Source organism: Urocitellus parryii, chromosome 7, assembly GCF_045843805.1.
Source record: "Urocitellus parryii isolate mUroPar1 chromosome 7, mUroPar1.hap1, whole genome shotgun sequence".
NCBI lineage: Eukaryota > Metazoa > Chordata > Mammalia > Rodentia > Sciuridae > Urocitellus > Urocitellus parryii.
Window position 1 is genome coordinate 93,481,422 of NC_135537.1, and position 20,377 is coordinate 93,501,798.

Sequence of the window (20,377 nt, forward strand, 5' to 3'; positions counted from 1 at the left end):
AGATTCCTGGGAAAGCTGGGAATGGAACCACCATTTGATCCTGCTATTGCCCTTCTCGGACTATTCCCTGAAGACCTTAAAAGAGCATGCTACAGGGATGCTGCCACATCGATGTTCATAGCAGCACAATTCACAATAGCTAGACTGTGGAACCAACCCAGATGCCCTTCAATAGATGAATGGATAAAAAAAAATGTGGCATCTATACACAATGGAGTACTATGCAGCAATAAAAAATGACAAAATCATAGAATTTGCAGGGAAATGGATGGCACTAGAGCAGATTATGCTTAGTGAAGCTAGTCAATCCCTAAAAAACAAATACCAAATGTCTTCTTTGATATAATGAGAGCAACTATGAACAGAGCAGGGAGGAAGAGCAGGAAGAAAAGATTAACATTAAACAGAGACATGAGATGGGAGGGAAAGGGAGAGAAAAGGGAAATTGCATGGAAATGAAGGGAGACCCTCATTGCTATACAATATTATATATAAGAGGTTGTGAGGGGAATGGGAAAATTAACAAGGAGAGAAATTAATTACAATAGATGGGGTAGAGAGAGAAGATGGGAGGGGAGGGGAGGGGGGATAGTAGGGGATAGGAAAAGTAGCAGAATACAACAATTACTAATTGGGCATTATGTAAAATTGTGGATGTGTACTGACGTGATTCTGCAATCTGCATTTGGGGTAAAATTAGGAGTTCATAACCCACTTCAATCTAATGTATGAAATATGATGTGTCATGAGCTTTGTAATGTTGTGAACAACCAATAAAAATAATAATAATAAAAAAAATAAAAAAAAAGAAGATTCAATATAATTAAATTTCCATCAAAAGCTTATTTAAGTTTGATAGAAATATTATATGTATTCTCCATGATTCAGAGTTAAATTAGCTTTACTTTGGAAGATAAAAAACAAACATTTTAAAGTTTCTTTTCTTCAATTAACATTGCAGATATATAAGAAAATTGAAAGGCCTTATTTAATAGTACAAGATTAAAGTAAACCACAGTATGTGTTTCTAAATACACATAGAATTTAAATCAGACAATAAAAGAATACTAAATATTTTGTTAGTAGTATGTTCTCAAATATTCTGTACAACTTTTTCTTACTTTTCAGAAAATTTAAAATGTTGAATATTTATACTGTTCAATTCCTAAGTGATGCCTCAATTTAAATGAATAGGCCATAACTCATAATCAATTTATAGCAAAGAAAAGTGAATATTATACTTAAATACTACCTGTAAATTTCTGATGTTGTTCATCCATTTGAGATTTAATTTTAGAATAATTTCATAATCAAGTTATTTATAGAATCATATAACTCATTAGTTTTTTAAATAATTAGATTTTTAATAAACCCAATTATTTAAAAGGCTGTGTCTTTTAAGTATTTCCAGTTTGTCTTAAATGGGATATTTCCACCTTAATTGAAAATTAGAATAAAAGAATATATGCAAAATGATTTTAGGAATCACATATGCTTAGTTACTGGTGCTATTAATAATGGCAAAAAAAGAATGATGGAAAATGTTACACTATTTTTCATTTAGTTTTCTTTCTTTTTCAAGTCTATCATACTCTAGCAAAAAAAGCATATATGAGTGAACTTTTTCCCAAAAAAATGTGAAGTCAGGATGCCGAAGTCTGGCTGGGCACAAATCACCAAGCCGCCACAAAGCACTTGTATATCAAACAGGAAGCTTTATTGCCCAAACTCCACCAGCACTCCAGGCACACTCCCCGCTTACTCTTCCAGCTCTCCAATGGGCTCTGCCCCAACTCTCTGGGAACCCCACGACAACTCAACTCCAAAGTAGTGGGTGCCTGAGGCAGCAAGAGCTGCCCTATTGCCGGACAGCAAAGGTCTAATATACAACTGAATACACAGCTTAACTAACCATCATCATCTCAATGGCTCACTGGCAGCACCTTTCAACCATTCCCTCTGGCAAAATGCCAGGTGTCATTCTGACTAGGCTGTGGCCCCCAACATCAGGATATTAAATGATGATATTGATTGTCCAAGATTTATTTTGGTTTTAAAAATTAGAAATTATTTGCCATTGCAATAGACTAGAAATATGGAAACAAGTTTTGCATTGGGAACAGCTATCCAGATATGTAGTGTGTGTGTGTCTGTGTGTGTGTGTGTATGTGTGTGTGTGTGAGAGAGAGAGAGAGAGAGAGAGAGAGAGAGAGAGAGAGAGAGAGAGGTCCACCTGTCTGTTATCCCATTTCTTTCTTTTTCTTTTTAACCTTTAAATTGTGTTCTAAAAAATCAAAATGTTCTACAAGAAGATTTTTATTTCTGTCGTTTGTACTGTATGATTCTGAAGAAACGAAAGTCCACACTTAAGCAAATCAACAAAGAAGCAATAAAAATACAACAAAAAGTCTTACTACATTTCAATACCACATGCAAATAAACTGCATTTTTTCAGTTTTACATTGGGCTGTATTACTCACAACTTCATCAATGCACCAAAATATGGAAGTAAGTACTTACATTTAGATTGGATAAATAAAGTAGTGAATAAAAGCCTCCATAGTAACATTCAAATTGACAATGACTGTCAACTGTGACTTATTCAAAGGCTATAAATTACCCCTATTCACATGCTTCCTCAGAAAGATCCAAAAGAAACTGGACAGTTAGGAATGCTCCAAAGGTGGTACAATATCTTTCCTGCTTAGCCTTCAATGTCAAGGTCATAATTTTTGACCAAATGTTGTACTGATCAAATATTCACTATGTATTGAATGCCTAGCTCCTATTTGAGTTAAGTAAATATTGGTGACACATCTGATATAATGAGTTAATATTGATACGAGTTTTCTCTCTTTGGTTGAAATACACACAATATTGTGATATGCACACATACATATATAGACACAAACAGGTCATTTGTATGCATACCTAACATACATAGATTGTGCTGTAATCACTCCTTGTAAATAAACCTTGGGATGGTCCAAGACTAACAAGCAACATTGCAATTTTTATTGTCAGGGTTTTCTTTTAATTGGGAGAAATATTTTAATAGCAAATATGCTGGAAAAGAATATTTTAATACAGAAACATCATCACATATTTCACCTAAAGTCAAAGGGAAAATATGATTTAATTTTGAAATTTGCATTTTAAAGCAATATTTTTGGAACAAGTATCCATCATTTATTGGCAGTTAGTCTATGTTGTTATTACAGATAAATAATAGTTTTCCAGTACTATTCCTGGTTTAGAAACTGTTTTTTGTGCATTTCTCATTAGAAGTGCTTGGGTTTTTTAAATTTTTTTTAGTTGTAGTTGGACACAATACCTTTATTTATTTATTTTTATGTGGTGCTGAGGATTGGATGCAGTGCCTCACACGTGCTGGGTGAGAACTCTACCACTGAGCCACAACCCCAGCCCCTAGAAGTATTTTAATATTGCTATTTTAGGTGAGATTATTTTTCTATTATTTTTAGCTGGCTATTGTTGGTATGAAGTAAAAGTATTCATGGGTATATTGAGCTTGAATCTATGTACTTTGATGAATTCTTCTATTAATTTGAATCCTTTGTTCATTGACTTTCTTGAATTTTGAGGTTATCATATCACTTACAAATAATGAATATTTTTCCTCTCTTTCTTAACAGTTAACTCTCATGTTTTCTGCTGTATTATACATTATCTAAATTCACTCCAAATAGTTGAATGATAGCAGCAATGCATGCTTATATTGTTTGGGATACAATGGAATTTCCATTACATCTCACATGTATTTAACTTTGTTATACTCTCAATAACAGAGTTTATCATGATAAATATTTGTCTACATAAGAGGTATTTTAGTAGATATTTACCAACTATGTACAATAAAGTAGTCCTTTGATTAGCCTACAATTTTTTAAAACTATTTTTTAGATGTTGATGAACCTTTATTTATTTATTTATATGTGGTACAATGCCCTACTACTGAGCCACAAATCCATTTTAATTTTTACATTTTAATTTTTACAAAATTAACACTTGTAAAAATATTTTTATATCATAAAACAAGATTTCCAATAGGAAGTAAAAATGAGCATTTTTGACTATCATGAAAATTGAAAAAAAATGGAACTTATATCTGTGGCTTGAAGTTTCAGGAAACTAGGAACTACAGAAATGATAATTTTTAAATAATGATTTGAATGAAAACAAATGAGTTTTAAATTAATATTTTTAAATACACACTTGCATTTGTTAAAATAACTCCAAAGTAAATGTGTACTTAATTTTTATGAGTAGGACATATTTCAGGATGTTTTAAGCAGGAACAAAACCAATATTTATTTTTGGCACCAAAAAAGCCTAAAGAGTACAAACATGTATCATGAATATTGAATTGGGATCTTTGGGATTATGACACAAGAGATTCAAAAGACTGAAGTACAGAATTATTAAAATTGAAGTAGTACATGAGATATGAAGGCAAAGAACTGACTTTAACCCTGGTTCTGTTTTTAACTATCTATATGTTTGTGGATTCATAATTTATTTTTCATGAACTATAATTAGTCTATGTGAAATAAGAAGTAAATGATATGTTTCTATTTTTTCATCAAGAATGTTTCTGTTTTATTTACTTTGTCCATACCCCAGTGGCTATTATCAATATTCTATCATTGAATTAAAGTATTAATAGAGGAAAAACAATAATTGTTCTCTGATATCCTTGACTACCTAATCTTTAATTTGTTTTCTGGAGTGTCTACATAAGCCTTTATAGAAATGAACAGTTGGTTTATTTAAATCAAATTGTGATGATTAACTGGACTATTGATTATGTGAAAATATTGGTTAAAATCTACAAAAATAATGGAATAAATTTATAATACAGATCTACACATAATCAGATCAAAATGATGCTCTTACTTTAAAAATAATTTTAAAAAAAGAAGTCAATAAATTAATGTATGTCAAAAATATCTCCAATCTGGTGGAGTATTTGAAGTTATAAGTAGATTCACACAGAAATTTCTATACACAAATTTACATACTAAAATTTCTATACATACATATACCTACATGTATACACAATATTCATTCCCTGTCCATTACTTAAAAATATCTTAGACTAGGAAGATTATTTTTCAAGTTACTAGTTCTTTTTGTTTGTTTTCTTCATTCATAATAAATTTTAGTTTGGTTACTTAAGCTAATTTTTCCCTTAATAAAATTTACATCCAATTACACACATGGACCCTGGTGAAGTCTCCCACTGTACAGCTCAGAAAGAAAAAGAGGGGGCTCCCAAGGGCCACCTGACCTTTTCGATGTCAGGCCAACTCCAGACTAGAGATGCCCTACCTTGTATTATAAAAGAACAGGTCAATGCCAAGAGGAATCCCAAAACAAACTATCAAACTGGATTTTAGCACTGCGGCACAGACCTGGGCACATTGCAGTTCCGATCCTGCTCCAGTATAGACCTCCGTCCTGTCTTCCTGTAATTCCTCTCTGTTCTATCTGAACATTTTAATCAAAATAAGAGTGATTTCAGACACTTTTCTTTTTAAAACTGCCATAAAGACACACACAGTTGCATCTTCTCATATCACGTGTGCACAGATGCACAAAAAACACCGACATGGATTTTACTCAATGATCAAGGTCAGAATGAGGGATATATTTATAATCAAGTTGAAAAATCCGAAGGTGTCCACTTAAACATCTTGGTATGTTATATCCAAATGTTCACTCTTTACCACGGAAAAAGGAAATTTTATCCAGAAAACGTTAAGGTCTTAAGAAATAAATACTCACATAGCTACAGCCCCAGCCCAGTCCAACTGTCTTGATCCGATAATTTTAGTATGTTGGCCTGGAAAATTCTGCCATCATAAGTCATATTCTAAGCATTGTATACAACAACATAGATTATTTCAGAAGGAGAATTTTAAGACATTCTTTTTTATTGGGGGGGGGGGACAGGACTTCCCTAAGTAGCTTAGGGCATCCCTAAATTGGTGAGGCTGGCTTTGAACTTGCAATCCCCCTCTCACAGCTGGGGAACTACTGGAATTACAGTCATTGTTATGGTCTGAGTTTAATCAATATGGAATAGAGATTAATAAAATATTAAGTAGTAAGGATAATAGGATTATATGACAACTGTTCTAGAATCAGTAATGTTAAGATACCCTAGCCTATTCTAGTTATAGTTGAGAAGAAGTAACAGTACAGCATAACCATAGGGCATAGGATTTAAGGTGTCAGAGATAAGATAGAAAACAGTGTCAGGTGATATGTGCAAACCCATAGGTTCAATGTAGTTACAGATAAGTGTAGGTTAATAAAACAATAGTTAAATACAAGGTATAGCTATAGACAAGCATAATTAAGTATAGCCATAGTAACTCCATCTTTATGGTTCCCCTGTGGAACTGTTATATAAGTTACTATTAAGATGTTTTTTTTTAAAAAAATGATTTTCTGTACTTCATACACCTGCAAATGGACTCAAACCCGGGATGTACACCCACAACTGTGCATGAACCCAGGATGTGTTTGTCTGATTTTGCTCTCCGCCCTTGAATCCTGCTTGCTTGCAACCCGAAGATTCCATAGGATGTGTTTTTCTCCCTTAAATACTTCTCGAGGCTGTTCTTCCAGGGAGCCATTCAGTCTCTGAGAGAAACAATCCCTGGCCAGGTAAATAAACTCTCTGATTTGTTTCCAATTCAGACTTTCAGTGTTTTCTGAGCGCTCGCCCCATAACAGCATGTGCCACCTCACCTGGCAGGCATCATGATTTTTTTAAAAATCCCTTTATTATCATCAGTCATATCTGAATACTTTTTCCTTAGAAAGCCATTTTTTAATTGTCCAGCAACAAGATGCCATATCTGAAACCAAGTTCATTTAGATTCTGCCAGATGGGTGTGTCACCCAGTGTCCCACTAAACATTGTTTTTCTATGGACGCATGCTTTTAAAGGCTAAATTACTTGTGTCTCTAGTATCATTCTTTCAGCCCCAATAATATAAATAACTGTACCTACCATTTCTGTTCTTGAGAAATCCTGCTAGGATTGGCATCTTGGGCAAAGGAGGCTAAGGAACGTGGAAGCGCTTGCGTGGGCGGCAGGGGTCACGTGGTGCGGAAGTGGGCGCTTTGGGTTACCCGGATCTGAGCAAGGAAAGATGGCGGAGCAGCCCCTGCTGGGGTCCACACCTGCCAAGAGGAAAGCCTCCTCCTGAGCCAGGCGGGTACCTCAGGAACACATTGAAACTTATCCTTGGAGTAGAAAAAAAAAAGCCGCGGAGACACAAAAAGTCAGGAATGTCATCATATAATATTTTAGGGACGCACCCTTTGGCCTGGGGCTGCTGAGGGGAGCCAGGTGCAGGCTGAGAGAGGGCAGCAGGGCCCGCAGGTGAAGAAATTTAAAAAAAAAAACTGGCGTGGAGAAGCCTGAGGGTTAGAGAGGAAGGCTGGTTTGGAGGGGCAGTTGGTGGGGACGTGGTTCTGTGGGAGTCCACACAAGATAGCTCGCCTCAGGTGTCAGAAGCGGGATTGCAGGCTCTGCAGATGCTCCCAGCATAGTCTGCACAGGCACGGGCAGAGACACGAGCAGGGGCTGGTGGAGGATGATGCCCACAATCATCTATTGTCATCCCCAGAGGGTTCCTGAACAGGGAATACTGTACCTGTACCTTGAAGTTTCTGAATATTAAGGGAGGGAGGGAGCTTGGTTGCAGGTGACCCATGAAGCTGCTATTGGAAAGGCTCCTGCAGTGGCCACGCTCAAGCATCTGATTTCCAGGGTGGATACCCAGTAGATCACATTCATAGTGGTGAAGCTGAAACCTGTGGAGATGTAGTCCCTGTGCCCTAAAAGGGGATTTTACCAGAGGCCCTAGAGATCCAGACCTACAGAGACCAGCATTTCCCCCCAAAAAAGGGGCTTCCAATTTAGAATTCAGCACCAACCCTGCTACAAAAATAGCCAATGTGTCAGCACCCCGAGTCTTTCTCATCTTATGCTGAGAAACTGGAAACTAAGCTCTACTGTAAATCAGCTTTTTCCTAGCCACAACTAGTTGAGGAACACAAAGGTGTTGGACTTAACAATCCTCAGCTCTCAACAGAAGGGTTACAAAGTCAACACTAAACTTCAAGAATGAAAGTCCAACAAGTGCAGTGGTGTATACCTGTAATCCCAGCAGCTCAGGAGGCTGAGACAGGAGAATTTCGAGGTCAAAGCCAGCCTCCGAAATGGTGGGGTGCTCAGGAATTCAATGATACCCTGTCTCTAAATAATATATAAAATGGGGCTGGGAATGTAGCTCAGTGGTTAAGTGCCCCTGAGTTCCATCCCTAGTACGAAAAAAAAAAAAAAAAAAGGAAACTGGTAATTCTGTGTACCCAGAGTTAGAACAATGGTTGTATGAAATACAAAGATGAATAATCTAAGTTTCTTGATTAAATTAATCAAGACCCACAAGAGGTCATGACCTAAACAGTGGAGATACTGACAGAGTTAATCTTTCATTTACCTCTTCATTTACCGAGGAATTTTTTACATTTTTACACATTCTATGCTCCCATACAATGTTGTGAAAATGCATACAACAAATTAGAACTCAAAAAATTCTTTACACAATTTATACCTCCCATATTAGAAATTATACTAGATGAAATACACACCATAGCAAATTATTTAAAAATGCATTTCAATTAAAAAAAAACTATAAAGAAAATCTGACATGTGAAAAAAATGTATCACAAGAATAGAGAATTGGCAACTGCAAGAGGAGTCTATGAGATCTGGCAATCTTTAATTATATTTTTAAGACTTACATCATAATAATTAGCTTCTTTTTTTCTTTTAGGGCACATGGTGTTCCTCAAAAAATCCATTCATGCTCATTTTCTAACTAGTACTGCTCTGTTTAAAAAATTCTTCTACAATTCATTTATGCATGAAAGGAAGTCCCTATTAAATTGTCCCATCCAGTGTGCTATGCTTCTGGATCTTCTGATTCTAGTCCACTCAAGAATCTCTTACTAATCTCCACTAGAAATACCCTCACAGTCACACCCAAAATAATGTTTCACTGGGTTTCCAACATTCATTCTATATATCATTATGCAGCTATCTCATATACAACTGTAAAAGCACCAATCCCTTTCCTACCTATCATCAAATTTCTACTATTCTCATATAAATACCCCCCTACTCCCCTGTATCCACAACGGGAACTGTGGTTTTGGGAATTTCAACTTTCAGTATTTCAAAATTCAGAAACTTAACCTTTGGGGATTGCCATTTGGGGGACTTTAGATGCTCAGAACTGGTATCAATTAACTTAAGGTAGGAGACCTAAAATAAACCAAACTCCATTAACATACTAATAAAAATGCTTATACAACAGTATGTTTGAACTATTGAATAGGAAAATAATAATTTAACAAAAGGGGAATGTATTAATTTTTAGAAATAGAATGTATACTTAGAATACTCAAGAAATTAGAAAAAATTAAATACAATAATTTAGCAAAATAGCAGGACATAAAACCAGTTCATATAACCAGCACCATTCCTCTTATCTACAGTTTAGATGGTCACCTTCCAACAACAACAATGAAAGCAACATAAGGTAGCTCAATAGTTATTACAGTTCTCTATGCTAAATGCAGTCTGTTAAGTACCTCACTTACAGAAACTTGGAAAACTCAAGTTCAGGCATGATAGCCACGTATTTTGAGGCCTAAATTGTATAACAACCTATTTTTCAAAGCACTGATGTAGAATACAAGGGTGGGATTCTGCATGGAGTATATAAAGATTGACACAAATTACAAGAATTTTCCATGTATATTTAATACAATTCAAGCAAAGGAGATGTAATTAAACTGGAAGACATGAGGTTTGGGGTCACTGGACAGGCCCAATCCAAAACCAAATTTTTATCAGTGCATATTAATTATACAGAATAACAAGTTTCATTGTGGTATGTTTACACATGTATATTCTTAATTGCCCTTTCTCAATGACTCTCCCTTCAATCCTTCCCCTGATGATGCCATTTTTATTAATAGTCTCCCTTCTACTTTATCTTTTTCCCTCTAGATCACACATGACAGTACATGTGATATTTGTCTGAGTCTAGCTTATTTCTTATACCATGTTTTTCTCCAGTTCTATCCATTTGCCTACAGATCATGATTTCATTTTTCTCTATAGTTGAATAATACTCCATTGTGTATATCGTCTCCATTTTCTTTATTCATTCATCAACAGGCAACTAGGCTGATAGCACATAATAGTTAATGTGATATGCACTGCAATAAACATAGGTATGCAGGTATCCTTCAGGTGTATACCCAGGAGTAGTACAGTTAGATCATATGATATTTCTATTTTTAGGTTTTGAGGAAACTCCCCACTTATTACCACAGTGGCTGTACTAGTTTACACTCCCATCAACAGTGTACAAGTGTTCCTCTTCTCACAGGTCCGTACCAGCATTTATTTTTTGTTTGTTTTTGTGTTTGTACTGGGGACTGGACACAGGGGCAATTTACCATTGAGCTACATCCCCTATCCTTTTTATTTATTTTGAGACAGGTACTCAGTAAGTTGCTGAGGTTGGCCTCAAATTTGTGATCCTTCTGCCTCAGCCTCTCAAGTCACTGAGATTACAGGCATATGCTACAGTGTCCAGCTATTTTTTATATTCTTGGTGCTAGCCATTCTGACTGACGTAAGATAGAATCTTTTTTTTTTTTAAGTTGTAGATAGACACAATATCTTTATTTATTTATTTATTTTTATTTTTTAAAAGCCTTTTGGGATAACTCACAGAACTTGATAGATTTATGAGAAAACTATTACAAAAATAGGAAATCCAAAGAATCCTAGGAAGTAAAAAATAAAAGGAAAATTAACAGTAATGAAAGCAAATACATACTATATTTTAAAACACGCTAGAACAGCCCCTTCCCAAAAACTTACCAAAAAATAAACATTAATTTTTTTTTTTTTAAAAAACCCACAACATCAAGAGAGAATATTAAAAAAGACAAATGTCAAGTGATAACTACCTATTTTTGGAGGTAGAAAACAGATTCAGAAAAAGTCAATAAACTGGGCTTGGAGGCTTAGTTTACCAGAAAGGCTAAAATAGAGTTGCAAGTTCAAGTGTTGTGAGACACGTCTCAAAATAAAATGTAAAAAAGGCTGGGCATGTAGCTCAGTGGGAGAACTCCCCTGGGTTTCAATTCCCAGAAATACAAAAGAAAAAAAATTAAATATTTATTTCTTTAGTTTTTAGATGGACACTGTATCTTTATTTCACATTTATGTGTTGCTGAGAACCAAACCAAGTGCCTCACACACTCTAGGTGAGCACGCTACCAATTGAGCCACATCTCCAGCCCCTGAAAAATTTTTAAAAAGGTCACTAACTTAGCAGCTCAGAAATCCAAGGGAGTTCCTAAAAGAAGCTAGTATATTTTCTCCAAAGTGCCTTAAAAGCTTAGAAGTTAGAAATATGAAATGCATAGATGAATCATGTATTTACAAGACTTAAAACTTTTATATGAAAGTATGTAAAGTAGTCTGATCTCCAAGGAACCTGTCTCTCCTTGCAATGTCTCTATGAGACATCAGACTTTGGTCTCTGAAGAAACTGAAAGGAACATGCTCCAACTTAACAGAGTCAGGTATGGTATAGGACAAGAATGAGGCACCTCACCAAGAAATAAATAAATAAAATGTTTTTTGGAATGAGACCTATAACCTAGTATCCACATAGGTTCCAATAATACCTATTATCTAAACTCCTTCTCCCAAGGAAAGTAATTGGAAAATATTTTTTCTGGAAAAGTGAATAAATCCAAAGAGGGGGCACTTAAACATGACTGACGTCGAGGGCTCTCCCCGCAGAATAGGGAATTCATGTAAATCACACTGTCCAAGAGAGAAGGTGTGAACATCCTTTAGGGAAGACTCCAGGGCAATCCACCAAAACCACAACTAGAGAGCTTTGGGTAACCTTCTTAGTGTCATGGTTTTAAAAATCTGTTCACTTATTGAACCCCTTAGACACTTGAGAAAAGGTTCCATCCAATAAGAAATACAAAAACAACGGTGACAAAACACACACAACAGAAAATACAGACACAGAAAAAAACTTCAAAAGATCTCTGATACCCTTAAAGAAATAAAAGCTAATATGACTCAGTGCTTTCTCTGTACCAGGGACTTTTCTAAGTGATGTACTGGTATGATTGCTCTTAATTTTCATTCAGCTCTTAAAAAAAGTCTATTGTTATCTTCATTGCTGAAATTAGAGATAATATCACATACACCAAGCAAAAGGATATTAAGAAATGTTTAAAGATCAAAACACTGAAATCAAAATGATGACAATCAAAACAGGAGGAAAAAACAAATCAAGATAAAATGAAGGGTTCTCCTGAAAAATAGAACAAAAGGCAAAGAAAATGGAAAACAGATGGCAAATATGAAAATAAATAAATAAGCCTAATATTCAATTATAATCATTCCAGAAGGGGAGACCAGGGAAAATCAAAGAGGGGAATATCAAAGAAATAATGTTTAAAAGAATTCATAGAACTGAAGGACAGCCAGGATGGAAATTATTAAGAATACAAGTAATAACAAATATTGGCAGGGATGTAGGGAGAAAGGTATACTAATATATTGCTGGTAGGACTGCAAAGTGGCGTATGGAGATTTCTCCGAAAACTTGAAATACAACCACCATTTGACCAAGTAATCCCACTCCTTGGCATATACCCAAATAACGTAAAATCAGCATGCTAGAGTGATGTGGCCACATCAGTGGTTACAACAGCTCATTTCACAATAGCTATGCTCTGGAACCCACCTACGTGCCTTTAACAGATGAATGGATAAAGAAATTGTGGTATAAATATACAATTACTCAACCATAAAGAAGTATAAAATCATGGCATTTGTCGGTACGTGGATGGAACTGAAGACTATCATGCTAAATGAAATGAGCCAATCCCTAAAAACCAAAGGCTGAATGTTCTCTGCTCTATGACAGCACCCACACAATAGGGGGCAAGGGAAACAACAGAAGTTCATTTGATTAGGCAAATGGGAATGAAAGGAAGGGAGGGGAATAGAATAAAATGAATTGGACATACTCTATACAACCATAAGAATGGAAAGTTACATTTCATATATGTATAATAAGTCAAAATATATTTTACTGTCATATATAACTAAAAAGAAAATAAATCTTAAAAAAAACTGAAAGAAACAAATATACAACTATATAACAGAATAAGTGAAAAATTTTAAATGTATATCATCCTGAAATGTTAGATCAGAGATAAAAAGCTTCTAAAAGAGGAAAAATAAGACAAATATAAAGTCAAGAATCAGAATAATATTGAAACTGCCAAAAATATAAAGCAATGTATTTATATTATATTCAACCTGAAATTCCATCAACTAATCATTTTCATATAGATTTCCAAATCTTATGTCCCAAATATCTTTTCTCAAGAGACTAACAATATTACTAAAATGAAGGGATGGGTCTGGTTCAGTGGCAGAGCACTTGCGTGGCACACTTGAGTCAGTGGCTTTGATCCTTAGCATCACATAAAAATAAATAAACAAAATAAAGATATTGTGTCCATGTATAACTAAAAAAAAATAATTTTTTTTAAATTAAAGGATAATCCAAAAAAGAAAACATGGGATGCAGGAAACAGGATTTCTAAGAACAGAGAATAGCCAAAGGAAGTTCTAAGACAATGGCTGGGTGTGTGTGTGTATATATATATATATATATATATATATATATATATATATATATATATATATATATAGTTTATGTATATGAGGTTTATATATTTGAGGTCCCGGGAGGAGATTAGCCCAAATCCCAGAGCTTGGGAGGCGCTGAGCCAGGACTGGAGTCTGAGTGTGCTGGGTCCTGAGTGCCACAGCCCTGGGCACCAGAAGGCAGCCCAGGCTTCTGGGCCTAAGCTTGATGGTGCCAGGCTGCTGCAGAGCAGGGCCAAGGGCGGGGAGCAGGGCACAGCCTGCCAGGAGGGAGAGGGGTGTGTGTGCGCATGTCTTTTTGTGGGCATGCAGGTGCCTGTGGGCTTCTCTCTCTCTCTCTCTCTCTCTCTCTCTCTCTCTCTCTCTCTCTCTCTCTCTCTCCCTCCCTCCCTCCCTCCACTATGACTCAAAGGCAATACCATCTTTCGAAAAATGCATCATAAATCTATGAAATGTGATGAATTAGTTGCTATAAAAGCACAATATTCTTTTGTCTCGATTGTACCTTGTTTTATGAAATTTTCATAGCACATGGTTTAGTTGTTATTCCTCTTTCTACCTGTTATTGAAGAACTGAAGCTGGCCACAGGTATCCACAGAAGATGTGGATATTCTTAGTTTTCACATGTTCAGATTAGCTCATGATTGTTAATTTTGCTTTCCTTAGGACTCCCCATAAATCAGTGACCATCTTAATCAAGGAAGTCTTTCCGTCTCTTGTCACAAATAGCAAAGAAAACAAACAAACAAAAAAAATGGACTCATCTCTTTGTAATATGTGACTCATATTATATTGTAACAAGTCCAATACGTTCAGTTAATATTACCTTAGCAATGTTTTTCTAATTAGTTTTGTTTACATTGATTTGACCCTGAAATATTTTACATTTTAATTCAACTTTTCTTTTGTTAGCTGTATTTTGGGGCGATATTGCCTTAGATGATGAAGACTTAAATATCTTTCAAATAGATAGGACAATTGACCTGACACAGAACCCCTTTGAAAAACTTGTACATACCACAGGTATGGCTCTTTGAGTAATTTTTTGCTCATTTTGAAGAATACATACTTTTGGAATGCAATGAATATTTTTTTTGATCATATTTAATGTCCCATGGAACAACTTTTAATTCTTTCACAGAAATTCATATATCTAGAAATTTTACTTATAGTTTTCATTTTATTAAACTTATTGTAGTGTTTTACTACATACCAGGCATGTTTTAAGTGATTTGCAAATATTAACTCTTGAATCTCATAACAAACCTCTGAAGGTTGGTACTAAAGTGATTACAAATAACAGATGAGGAGACTGAAGGTTAGAAGGATGTATAGCTTTCTTATTGTCACAAATAAGTGGGTGGGTCAGGAACAGAATTCAATTCTTGTAGGACAAATTTCATACTCTTCTGTTGCTTCCCACTTGGATATTCAGTTTCAAAATGTAAATTATTCTTTAAATAATTATGTAGATTCCTCTAAATAAGCTCCTATGTATTTACTGTTATGGATATGTGAAATTTTATATAACTTTTTTGAAAACCACAAGAGAGAATTTCATTTTAGTTGTTCTTAAAATTTGAATTATGACCATATAAGAATCAAATGCTATTAAAAATTATTTAAATACTCATATTAAAATATTTTTATTAAAATTTAAAAATTAGTTATATTTTCATGTTATGATTTTTAATCTGTGTTCTATTTTGGAGAAGAATTTTAAGGCTAAAAGAATAGAATTTCTTTTTTGTAGTTACACCTAAAACATGTATTTGATGTCATTTGTCATTGCATTACCATCCCCTTTATTAATTTTGTTTTTTTTTTCTTTTCCATGGAAATCAAATACATAGTTCCTGTCTGATATCTATTAGACAAATATATATATATATATATATATATATATATATATATATATATATATATATTAGACCTAAAAAGTTGTTACTGTAAATCAATATCACTTTGCCCAATTTACTGCTTTTGCAAATTTTTTATTGTGGCAAATTTCAAACACAAAAAAGTCAATAAGATAGTGGAAGTAGAAACATCAGCATGGTATGTCTTAGATTCAACAATTGTTAACAGTTTACTACATTTTTTCTGTGTGTGCACACACATGTACAAATGTGTACAAAACATTTTGAAATTAATGGCAGAATACATAAAACACAATATAGGGTGATTAGTATACATTTTCTAAGAATAAGGACTTTGTCCTATGTAGTGAAAATAGAATTATCACATTTAAGAAAATTATTTAAAACAAGAAATCTATATGATAAACCATAAGGAATTTATTGAAAATAATAGCACATACTATTTAAGAATAGTATGCATGGCCTTTGTTTTATATATAGCGACCATCTTTTCTGAAATATGCACCAATGTGGGGAGAATGTAATCTTGCTTTACAGTGGAATCACAGATAGAACATTTCTGTTCAACTTGTCCACTGGCAGATTTTCCAGGTGCTGTATCCCATTTAACATTGCCATGGAGGCATTTTATTCTGAAGAGTGAAATATTATCACTTAGCAAAATCCCAGATTTATTGGAAGTTGTATTTTCAGCTTATATTAAAATTTTCATTTGCTTTAAAAATTTAAAAATTTCTAATGCAATGATTTAATTTTGTTATTTAATTTAGAGTTAAATTCTGAGGTAGTATAGTTATAAGAGATAATAACATTATATTAAATATGCAGACTAAAACTTACTCTGTTAATAATGGAAATATTTATTGTAAATGTGTATATGAAAGGTATACACATTTGAAAATTTAGTGGTAGCTTGAACTACTTAGAGGAAGTTTTAAAAATGTGAGATATCTTATATATTATTTTTATTCTCTTTTTCTTTCTTGTTAAATAATTTGTGCTAACTATATTTCTCTTCTCCTAATTTTAAAATTTAATTTTTTCCTATAAATATTTAACTTGCATATTTTCATTGTTTTTGAATATGTGGAAAAATAACCATTTCCCTTTTTCTATTTCAATAAATTTTCTCTGCAGAATTTTATTTCAACAGCTATAAAATTATTAAAAATGACTTAAAATATTATTCAAGACACTATTGCCTTTGTCTTGAAATGCTGTTTTTCCAATTTTATAACAACTCTAGTCATTATAATTATCTTCATATTAAAAAAGACATTTCTTTTTTCTCACATAGTTCCTTTATATGTCTATTTACAGGTATTTTAGGTCTGTATAATATAAATACAGTTGCTACCTAAGGGTCATTTTAAACACATAGATGACATTCTTTAAAAATGTTTCTCTTAACTGCTTAGGAATGAATACATTTCAGTATGACCTCATCTTTTGAAAATGTTTAGTGAAAAAATTTCAACATTTTTTCCTCAAGATACATAGCAAAAATGTGACCATGCCATGCAAATAATTAGGCAGATTATTTCTCAGTGAACAAGCCTTATAACTTATTTGCCATATAAGGACTTATTTGATTTTTCCTTTAAAAAGCTTACATGATAATAAATTTTATTATAGTATATTTAGCTTTAACCTAGGCTATTATATTTAATATTAACTAATTTCAAAGGCATATTGATATTGGAAGGAAATTGTCCAAAGTCTTGGCATAGTTTGTTGACTTCATGAGTTTCAGCCTTTCAATTTCAGCCTTTATGAACCATAGATGCTCAGTGGTCCAAATTCACCTGAATATGTTCTGATGTAGATAGTTGTTGTATTGATTGTTTGCTCAGTTATACCTCTTTTTTTATTTGTCTGTTAAAATTCAAGGAGATTAGGGGATATAGGGGACAAAATTGAGGGCTGCATTTTCTAAAAGCCCTGGAAGGAGATTTTTTCTCAAAAGCTCTGCTTTCTGATTTAGGACAGAAACCTATCTTTTAAAGTCTTTGTCAATAATTTTTATTAAAGACATATTTTCTTTGTTCTCTTCTCTCCTCTTCCTTTTGAACTTTAATATTCTTTAGATCTGTTTTCATAAATTTTATAAATTACATAATGTAATGGAGTGCATTTTCAATTGAACACCATTTAGGTTCTTGTGATTTTCTTCTAATTCCAAATTTATTCCAAAATAAAATTAATTGGAGAAACTTGATTTTCTTAAAATGACATTTTTAAAAAATTTAGTTGAATATATTATAAAATATATTAAAAAGTTTTCAAAAATTATCAAGACTTTGGAGCAAACTTGTGCTACTCTTTATAAAAATATCCAGTTTACATAGAGGAAAAACAATCAGTAGAGCAGAACAACTTGCTGTTGTTATTACATATAACATTATGTGATGTCATGGTCACAGTGAAGAAAAATTCTTCAAATTATCAATAAAGTCATGATTCAGATTGCTCTCTAAATGCCCCACACATCCTTTATTTTTAGTTAGCAACATTTGTTGCTGTAGAATTTTTACCTTACACAAGGATTCATGGATATTCATAACTCCAACACATTAAGATCAAAGAAAGGATGTCCAGAGGAAACCAGTATAGCATATTACTATTGTTTATTTGTGAGAACTTGAAAATACATTGAGTGTAACTCAAGTGTTTTCTTGTATTCTTTAAGGTGGACTTGGTGACCATGGTATGTCAAAGAAACGAGGGGCCCTCTAACAACTCATAGACAGGATAAGAAGAATTGGCTCTTGTATATCAATGTTTAAAGTTACAGACGCTTGACTTGATGTACAGTAAATATTATACTCATAGAAGTTTGGTTAATTAAAATCAGTGTGCCATTATGACATGAAGCTTGTAAAGAATATATGCTGAGAAAGAGTTCTTTCTTTATTTAATTTTGTTAGACAATATATGATACAAGGATTTTAGAACTTAATTTGAAAAATTTGAAATGTTCTTTTAACTTATTTTAAGTTTCTATTTTAAATGTATTAGGTATTTATTTTGTTTATACTTATTTCCAGTCAATTGAGTATCACAGCAAGATATTTTAATAAATCAAGAAGCTATATCAATTTTAATCAAATGGAAAAATATCATATCAATTTCTTTTCAAATAAGTCGCTTAAATTGACAAACTAATTTCTTACATTGAAAAGGTAATGTGTTTTTGATCATGAAGCATACATTTAAGACATTCAAAGAAACTACTTTCTGGTTTTATAATTAGTAAATATTTATTGAAGTTATTAAATGATCTTTTTGGATTTTAGTTTTTCTTTAAATCCTTTATTCATGCTTATATTCTAACAGCTCTTAAATTGATGGACTAATAATTAAATTTTTGAAGTGCTTTCAAGTAATAATCTTCATAAGCAAAGATGCTTTGCTCCAGGACAGACATAGGTACAGGGAGACATGCATTTAATACTTGTTGTGTCAAAACATATTCTAGTGAAAAAGCATCTGTATCAAAAATGATAGATGCATATAAAAAAATCATGTAAATTTATGAAAAACAAGACACTAACTTGTTGGGGTTTAAGTGTGCAGAGTTTAGCTCCCTCAACCTGACCCTTTGCAAGAAGCTGTTGCTGTGATTTAGGTCAGCTGAAGGCATGCCTCGCTAGGAGGAGGAAAAGTCCTCTTCCCCTTATCACAAGACACAAGCTTCTGCATGGTTTGGCCTAGAGGAAGAAGCTTCCTGCATACTGGACCTGGGAACAGTACATTCGGGGATTAGATAATGTCTACAAAGAACTTTGGGAGGGTACTTATCAAAAAGAACAGGAACAATCTGAATTTAGCTCTGTGTACCCGCTGAGGCATGATACTTGGGCTATGTGGGTGAAGTGTTACTGAAGAATTGCTTGCTTTGTTAGAAGAAGAATATAAAAGAAACATGCAAATAAACCTCAGCATGCAGTTGCAATTGCTGCCTTGGCTCTGCATCCCCTGTGTCCCGGTGATTTCGAGACCCTTACCCAGGGACCCGAACGCACTAGATGTTCACACTAACTGAAAGGCCACCAAGAAAAGTCAGAATAGACTTGGAAGCTGCTGAGGGCCATTACCAAGTAGGTATGACGCATCGTAATCCTTGCCAGTGTACCCCATGTTAAATGGACTTGCCTTGGAAATTTGCTGCGACCTTGCTTGTGTGTTTGAGAAAGGTGACCCTGCTCAATCACCAGGATGAATCCAGAATTAGGGTGTATTCCTGCAGGAAGTATCTCCATCCTTGGGTTTAGGGCGTGACAATAGGAGTTTTAGGGAAGTTGAGGTTGAAGATTATTGCTGCTGGGATTAGGGTGTTCCTGCTGCTTGTTCCTGTTGAGTTCTTGTGAGATTTAAATGGGATTTGGAAAAAGCCTCGTGGAGTAGGATCTGGGATCGGACATATTGGAATTGCCCCTGAACGTGTGTGGAGGCTGGTGTGAGATCGGGAATAAAGAATTGCTATTTGAACCTACAAAGCTGTGTGGTGGCTCGTGATTCAGTGCCAGCCGAGACATTGGCACTTGGCTTTTGGCAGGAAGCTGCTCCAGAGAGAATGCATTTTATATGAGCCTACTCTTGAGGTACCTACCTCTGAGTCATGCTGATATGTGGAGAAGAATTCAGGGGAAACTG

General features: G+C 34.1%; 1 pseudogene; it reads left to right on the forward strand.

Annotated features, from left to right (window-relative positions):
- The window catches only part of LOC144256051 (tolloid-like protein 1), a 188,291-nt pseudogene that overhangs the window by 61,578 nt on the left and 106,336 nt on the right, over nucleotides 1–20,377 (forward strand).